We start from the raw sequence: 7,540 nt of genomic DNA, 5'->3' as shown, positions 1-7,540 counted from the left end.
ATCAAGTAAATATATTTTTATTGGTGGTGACTTCAAGATAAATTTATTAGAAAACTATAGCACAAGTATTAGATTCAGATCATTATTATATTCACAGGCCCCCTAGTGGATTATATGAATTGTTTGAAAATGTACTGGAAAATGTTTTATCGAAATTATCTGAATCTAATAAAGAATATTGTATGTGGAGATTTTAATATAAATTTATTGCATAATACAACCACAAGTATTAGATTCAGATCATTGTTAAGTTCATATAATCTGGTAAATCTGTTCTTAGAACCAACTAGAATAACAGATTCCACAGCAACTTGCATAGATAACATATTTGCAACCCATATTCCACAAAATAAAATTATAATTAATAAACTAAATTCAGACCATTGTGGACAACAAGCTTTATTTAACTTCCATGTTAAAAAAAATAAGCAATTCCGAAAAAAGAATGTTTGTTCCTTTGACCACAAGTCGTATTGAGAAGTTTAGAAGTAATATTTTGGCCAATCTACCACACTTATCTTTTAGTGATAACCCCAATGCTTTTTATAATAATCTATTTAAATTAATTAGAAACAAGTTTAATGCAATATTCACTTCTAAAACAGTTAATACAAAAAACTTTTTAAAATTCAAGTATTGGGCTACTATTGGAATTCATAAAAGTAGGCAACGAATGTACGAGCTTTATAATGAAAGGACGTACAATCACAGTGCCACTTTTGCCAACTATGTAAGTAACTATTCAAAATTATTTAGAAAAGTGTGCTTTTTGGCAAAGTCTTTAACTATAAAAAATAGAATTAAGAATGCACATGACAAAATAAAAATGACTTGGAAAATTATTAATTGTGAAACTGGTAGAGGTGGCAGTCGCAGTTCCGAATTGAACTTAAATTATAATAATAAAGTCATAAATAGTGAACGGGAAGTTGCTTCAGTTTTTGAACAATTTTTTGCTGACATACCAGTTTCTACAACTAAGTTACTTATTTCTTCTCCAGCAGTTGCCGAATCATTAATGAAAGAAAATGTACGTGAATGCAAATCAAAATTTAATTTTACCCCTGTAAACACCAATGACATAATTTGTACATTTAAGTCATTAGACATTAAGAAAACTGCTGATCTATGGGGTATTTCTGTAAAGGTGATTAATTAAATTATTGATCTAATTGCACCTTATCTTGCAATAATATTCAATGATTGTGTTCAACATGGTGTATTTCCTGACCTGATGAAACATAGTAAAGTCATTCCAATATTTAAATCTGGTAGCTCTTCAGATCCTAACAACTATAGGCCAATCTCGATACTACCAACCCTCAGCAAAATATTTGAAAAAAATATTTTAAATCAATTATTAGCATATTTCAATAGATACAATCTGCTTCATAGAAAACAATTTGGATTTACGAGTGGTCGCTCGACTACCGACGCAGGTATCGAACTAATAAGAAATATCTATGAAGCCTGGGAGGGGTCGCAGGATGCCATAGGGATTTTCTGCGACTTATCCAAAGCCTTTGATTGTGTTCAACATGAAACTCTGGTCAGGAAACTATATCACTATGGAATTAGAGAATGTGCACTCGACCTTCTGACTTCTTATCTTAACAATAGAATTCAGAGTGTTGACGTTAAAGGGACAAGGTCTCCTGGGGTCTTAGTTGGTATGGAGGTCCCACAAGGATCAATTCTTGGACCTTTTCTATTCCTCATATATATAAATGACTTGCCCTTTCTTGTTGGGAACAAACATGATATAGTATTGTTTGCTGATGATACCTCTTTGGTTTTTAAAATTAATAGGAAACAGGTACAGTATGACGATGTAAACAATGCTATGTCTGATATAGTACACTGGTTTAGCGTAAATAATCTTAGGCTGAATAATAAAAAAACTAAAATTGTAAAATTTAGCACACCAAACGTGCAAAATGTAAAACCCGATGTACTTATCAATGGGGAATCGATGGATCCAGTTGAAACAACTGAATTTCTTGGCCTTATTCTTGATGCCAAATTACAGTGGCTCCCCCCATATAAACAGATTGGCGGGTAGACTGAGTTCTGCGGAATTTGCGTTCAAAAAAATTAGATTATTTACCGATGTTGATACGGCTCGCCTAGTTTATTTCAGTTATTTTCACAGTATAATGTCCTACGGTATTATGCTTTGGGGTAACGCAGCCGCTATCCATACTATATTTGTGCTGCAGAAGAGGGCTATTCGCGCAATCTATAACCTAGGAGCCATGGAATCTTTGAGGTATAAATTTAAAGAAATTAAGATATTGACTGTTGCTTCTCAATATATATTCTGTAATGTTTTGTATGTACGGAAAAATATTAATGTCTTTATGAGAAAATGTGATTCTCATAACGTTGGTACAAGGAACAAACACAATCTTGTTACTCCTGTTACTCGACTGCATAGAGTCAGTAACTCTTTTGTGGGGCAATGTATACGCTTCTACAACAGGATCCCAGAAAGCGTTCAAAATGCTTCTGTTGCGAAATTTAAAAAAATTGTTAAGGAACGCTTGTGTGCGAAAGGTTACTATACAATTAGTGAGTTTATGTTTGATAGCACACCTTGGGAATGAAACGATCGCCTCCTGGCTGTTTCTACTCATATACAATTATGTATATAATTAATTTGACGTAAAAAAAAAAGTCCCGCTGAGTTTCTTTCGCCGGTTCTTCTCAGGTCAGGGTGTTTTCTTTTTCCGAACCGGTGGTAGTGTTTAACTTGACAATCAATAAGAAAGTGTAATACTTCTATATTGAATAAAGGAATTTGAGTTTGAGTTTTGAGTGTGTCTAGTGATTGCCACAACTGCGTGAGGAACACTTTCGTGGATACGGAGCCTCACATTCTTCGACTGGACTATGATAACGTCGCCGTAGGTCTGTCCCTGAGATTCGTGAATGGTCATGACGCTTGACCCTTCACCTTTTCCGTATCACTGATCCATCAGGAGTATCTTTTCCTCCTGCGTATGGGTCAGATATAGGGTTTTGGTTTGGTCGGATGGTATGTTGGCGTCAATGAATCTCTCAATTTTGAGGGAGTGGATAATAGGGCTTGCAGAGTAGATGTTACGGTAGACCTCGCTAATGGCGTATGCGACGTCCAGGGGGTTTCGGTGCGTACAGGATAACTCACGGGTGATATTTGTTGTCAGGCTTGGTCGGCAGTACCTCATTTCGAACCGATTTTCCTCTGCCCAAAGGTTGCCTGGAAGAGATCGCTGCTGAGCGATATGGCCGCCTGTTGCACCTCATGCAACTTTGTGTAGCAATATTTTCTTTGTCGATATAAGGCAACTGGTTGATATCTCCGATGAGGACCAACTCGCTCCGGACAGCTGTGCCGCCATTACTATGGCTCCGAAGTGGTTCATGAGGGCTTCGTCGACCGTAAGATGGTTACATTTTATGCTCTTGTTGAACCCGTTCACTAGCACGGATGCCATAGTTCGTACCCTTAATTTAGCTTTTTCGCTAAATCGGTGTGTAAATTGTTCTTTCAGGTTTTTGGCGGCTTCGATTGTGAAGGTGACTAACACTTCTTTGTCCTCATCGATATTCCTGACAATGTGAATCGTCTTTCCACATCCTAGTAACCCGTTTATCCACGATATCTGTGGCAGTTCCAGACCCACGAGAGGTGTGTTGACCCCCGGACCTTCTGAGATGAACTTTGCCTTCGCGAGTATCCTGTCGTCTACCATTACTCTCGTGCATCTGGCCACTACTACCACTGGTTGGTGTGAAGAACCTAGGGAATGCGTCTTTTCGCCCCTCATCTTCAACCAGGCCCACGAATCCTTCTGCAGCGCTGTAAGCAGCCATACCGCCCCAACATTTTCCCTTTGATAACTTGGGATGTGTCGTTGTTGTATATGGCCGCCTTGGCTTCTTCAAGCTCTACCTCTAGCAGCTTTTCGTTACCGCGCCGGTAGGTCTGCCGGTTTTTGCAGGTGGCTAAGTGGACCTCACGGGTGGCCGTCACAATAGCCCGGAACTCTAGGAAAGCATTCACTGCATGGTCTCGAGGGTTTGACGCTGGTCTCAACTTTGGTGGTATTACTTGTCCCTTATCGGCCCTTGTTAGATAGACGCGTATTGTTTTGGGCTTTCCCGGGTCGTTCACTATCAGGAATAACAGGAACCCTCATTGTCTGCGCCTGTCGGTTCGATGAAACCGACGGGCCGGGGTCTGATTGGGGTGAGTGCGACGTTTTGTTCTTCGGAGATATCAGATCGCGGATTAAACACGTCACCGCCGTCACTGCAGGTCCAGGGCTCGGCCGTCTGTCTCGACGGCACTTCGGGGTCTGGGCCGTTCTCTGCGCCGCTATTTTTAGCTGCAATCGCTCAGATCCGCTTAATTAGGACTCGATGGTGGCCTTTGGAGGCTTTGCAGTGGGGAATGTTGTTGGGACCTCGGGTCTCAGGACTCAGGTCTTCCCCCCTGTCCTCATATGCGATAACCTCATGTTTTTTCGAAGCTAACAGGCAGCCAAAGCGGACAGCAATGTCACCTGTTTCAAAGCCGACTTTCATGGCGTCCACGCTTATTGTACTTGCGTTCCCTCCGTGGTCCTCCTCGCCCATCTTCAAAAGCATTGTGCACGCCATTGCAAAGGGGGCTTCCTCTTCCCGTTCGAAGAGTGCGACAGTTTCGTAGTCGCAACAGTCGACAGGTCAAAGCACCCGGCATTTGCGTTGTTAGCGCGTCGATGGTGGTCCGCTTCATGCTAACTTTGGAAGTGCTCCTTTTAATGAGTAAGGCTATTCCAGGAGACACAGTCAAGCGATCTGAGCCCTCCGGGCAACATAATCCAATGCTCACCCTCTCAGTATCTCCACTCATAAAGAGAACCTTTGATTTTGATGCCCGGGGTACCACGTTCACCCACAATTTGCAACAGCTCCGTGAACGTGGTGTATTGAGTGGGCTGGTTGGACGTGATAGGCTGGTCTCTCTTTACGAGCAATCCCCGTAGAGTATGTGGGAGAGCCTATAGTTTTTGCCTAAGGGTGTTACTGGTGGCCCGGATCTGGCTTTGCTGGGAAATCGACATCGGGTTTGTATTTCGAGTTTTGTGTTGTGTGCTTTATGGTGTGGTCTGTGCTGTTGAGAGTATTGTGTTTTGAATTTGTGGTTGTGGGAGGGTTAAAGATGGTACAGCGGACGAATTATTTCTTTTTGCAGCTACTTGGGCGGTTTGTGAGGATTCGTAGCGTAACTGCCGCCTTTTGACAGTTTTCTCTCGTATCTGCCTCCTGACATACGATATTCGGACTTTATCGTAATCAGGAGCCATATTTTTTGTGAGAGCTGCTTTTTTGGCTAGCTCGTCCGCTCTCACATTGACCGGCGTTTCCACGTGGGCCCGTAACCAGAAAAACCGCACAGTTCTTCCCTCCGCTTGGATTTCTCGTATGCACTCCTTCATCTCAAGGGCCAAAGGATGAGTTACCAATGGACACTTTAGTAGGTCAAGCGAGGATCTTGAGTCGCTCAAGATGTTAGTAGAGCGTTGCTTCGATTTCTTGACCATTTTGATTGCTCTGAAGAGTGCATACATTTCCACTTGGAAGACTGTGTTGTGCGGTTCCAGACGGAACGTGGAGTATCTGGATTCTCTTCCTTGATCACACCATGTTAGGGCAGCACCGACTTTCCCTTCTATCTTGCTGCCGTCGGTGAATATAAGAGGACGGACTATATGGTGTTCTTCATGGGTTTGTGAATCCAGGCTCTGTAGGCGCACATACTCAGTTGTTTCGAGTAATTAAAACGTTCAAAATTATTCAATTATAAAATTCAAAAGAGTCGTTAAAGAGCGTTTGTGTGCTAAAGGATATTACAACACTAATGACTTTTTAGTTGACTGCACACCTTGGGAATGAAATGATCGCCTCCAGGCTGTTTCAAACAACTAAAATATACTTATCATTGTACCTACATGGAAAATGGTTAAAAAAAAATAAAAAAATATATCCCGCTGAGTTCAAAACCCGCACCCATCATTCAAAGTCAAAGTCAAGTCAAAGTCAAAAATCTTTATTCAATATAGAAGTGTTTACACTTGCTTATTGATTGTCAAAAATCTACCATCGGTTCGGAATTTAGCACCTCGGACCTGAGAAAAACCGGCGAAAGAAACTCAGCGGGATATATATTTTTTTAACCATTTTCCATGTACAATGATAATTATATTTTAGTTATTTGAAACAGCCTGGAAGCGATCATTTCATTCCCAAGGTGTGCAGTAAACTAAAAAGTAATTAGTGTTGTAATATCCTTTAGCACACAAACGCTCTTTAACGACTCTTTTGAATTTTATAATTGAATAATTTTGAACGTTTTCTGGGATCCTGTTGTAAAAACGTATACATTGCCCCAAAAAAGAGTTACTAACCCTGTGTAATCAGGTACTTGGAGTAACATGTTTATTCTTGTTCCTAGTGTTAATAGAATGTACGTCACAATTTCTGGGAAAATTATTTATTTTTTTGCGTACATACATAACATTATCAAAAACAAATTGAGAAGCGACAGTCATTATTTTAATTTCTTTAAATTTACCTCTTAACGAATCTTTTGGGCCCAGGTTATAAATTGCACGAATAGCCCTCTTCTGCAGTACAAAAATAGTATTAATGTCAGCTGCATTACCCCAGAGTATGCCATATATGGCCATATGCCATACGACATTCTACTGTGGAAATAACTGTAGTACACAAGGCGAGCTGTATCCACATCAGTCAAAAGTCTAATTTTTTTTACCGCATAGGCTGCAGAGCTGAGTCTATTCGCCAATTTATTTATATGGGGGCCCCATTGGAGCTTAGAGTCTATTGTCATACCAAGGAACTCTGTTGATTCTAAAACATCTAATGCTTCCCCGTTTAAACGTACACTCGTTTTGACACATCTTACATTGGGAGTAGTGAATTTAATACATTTAGTCTTTTATTTATTTATTTATTTATTTATTTATTTTAAGGACCACTAGTAGCTACTACATGTTTTAATGACAAATGTAACACAATTAAATGAAAATAGTTAACATGTGAAGCTTTTTAAAGTAGCCACAACAATTACAATATTTGTTTTAAAAACACATTAACACATAATTATAGCAACATGAGTAGAAAGATTTGAAAAAAAAAAAAAAAGTTAAATTGATAAAAATTAAAGACATGATAAAAATTAAACATGCACTTAATAAAATTAAAATCAAATACACAAATAATTTGATTTGATATAGGTACAAATTAAAATTAAATAATTCATTAAATTCATGCAAAGTTTACATTACAAAAAAACACTAAAAATATACAAATTAATATAAAATAATATTAAGAGAGTACAACAAAAAATAGCTATTAAACATTATTTATTATTCTTTTATTATTTATTTATTTGCATCTCTCAACAATTCTAGCGCACGTTTACGATAAATCATGGCAGAGTCATTAAAAATATCTAGATCTTGACTAAAACCATTGTACAACCGAG

At 39.0% G+C, this 7,540-nt stretch overlaps 1 long non-coding RNA gene across 1 annotated transcript; it reads right to left on the bottom strand.

The window, feature by feature from the left end:
* Positions 1-1,274: 1,274 nt before the first annotated feature.
* On the bottom strand, positions 1,275-5,732 carry LOC125075721. The gene is made up of 3 exons (XR_007120235.1): positions 5,607-5,732; positions 3,359-3,361; positions 1,275-1,286 (listed from the first exon to the last, which is right to left on the bottom strand). It is a non-coding gene; the product is annotated as an uncharacterized LOC125075721 (long non-coding RNA).
* Positions 5,733-7,540: the final 1,808 nt, after the last annotated feature.

The sequence above is a fragment of the Vanessa atalanta genome, chromosome W, assembly GCF_905147765.1.
Source record: "Vanessa atalanta chromosome W, ilVanAtal1.2, whole genome shotgun sequence".
NCBI lineage: Eukaryota > Metazoa > Arthropoda > Insecta > Lepidoptera > Nymphalidae > Vanessa > Vanessa atalanta.
This window is presented reverse-complemented; position numbering and strand designations above follow the sequence as displayed.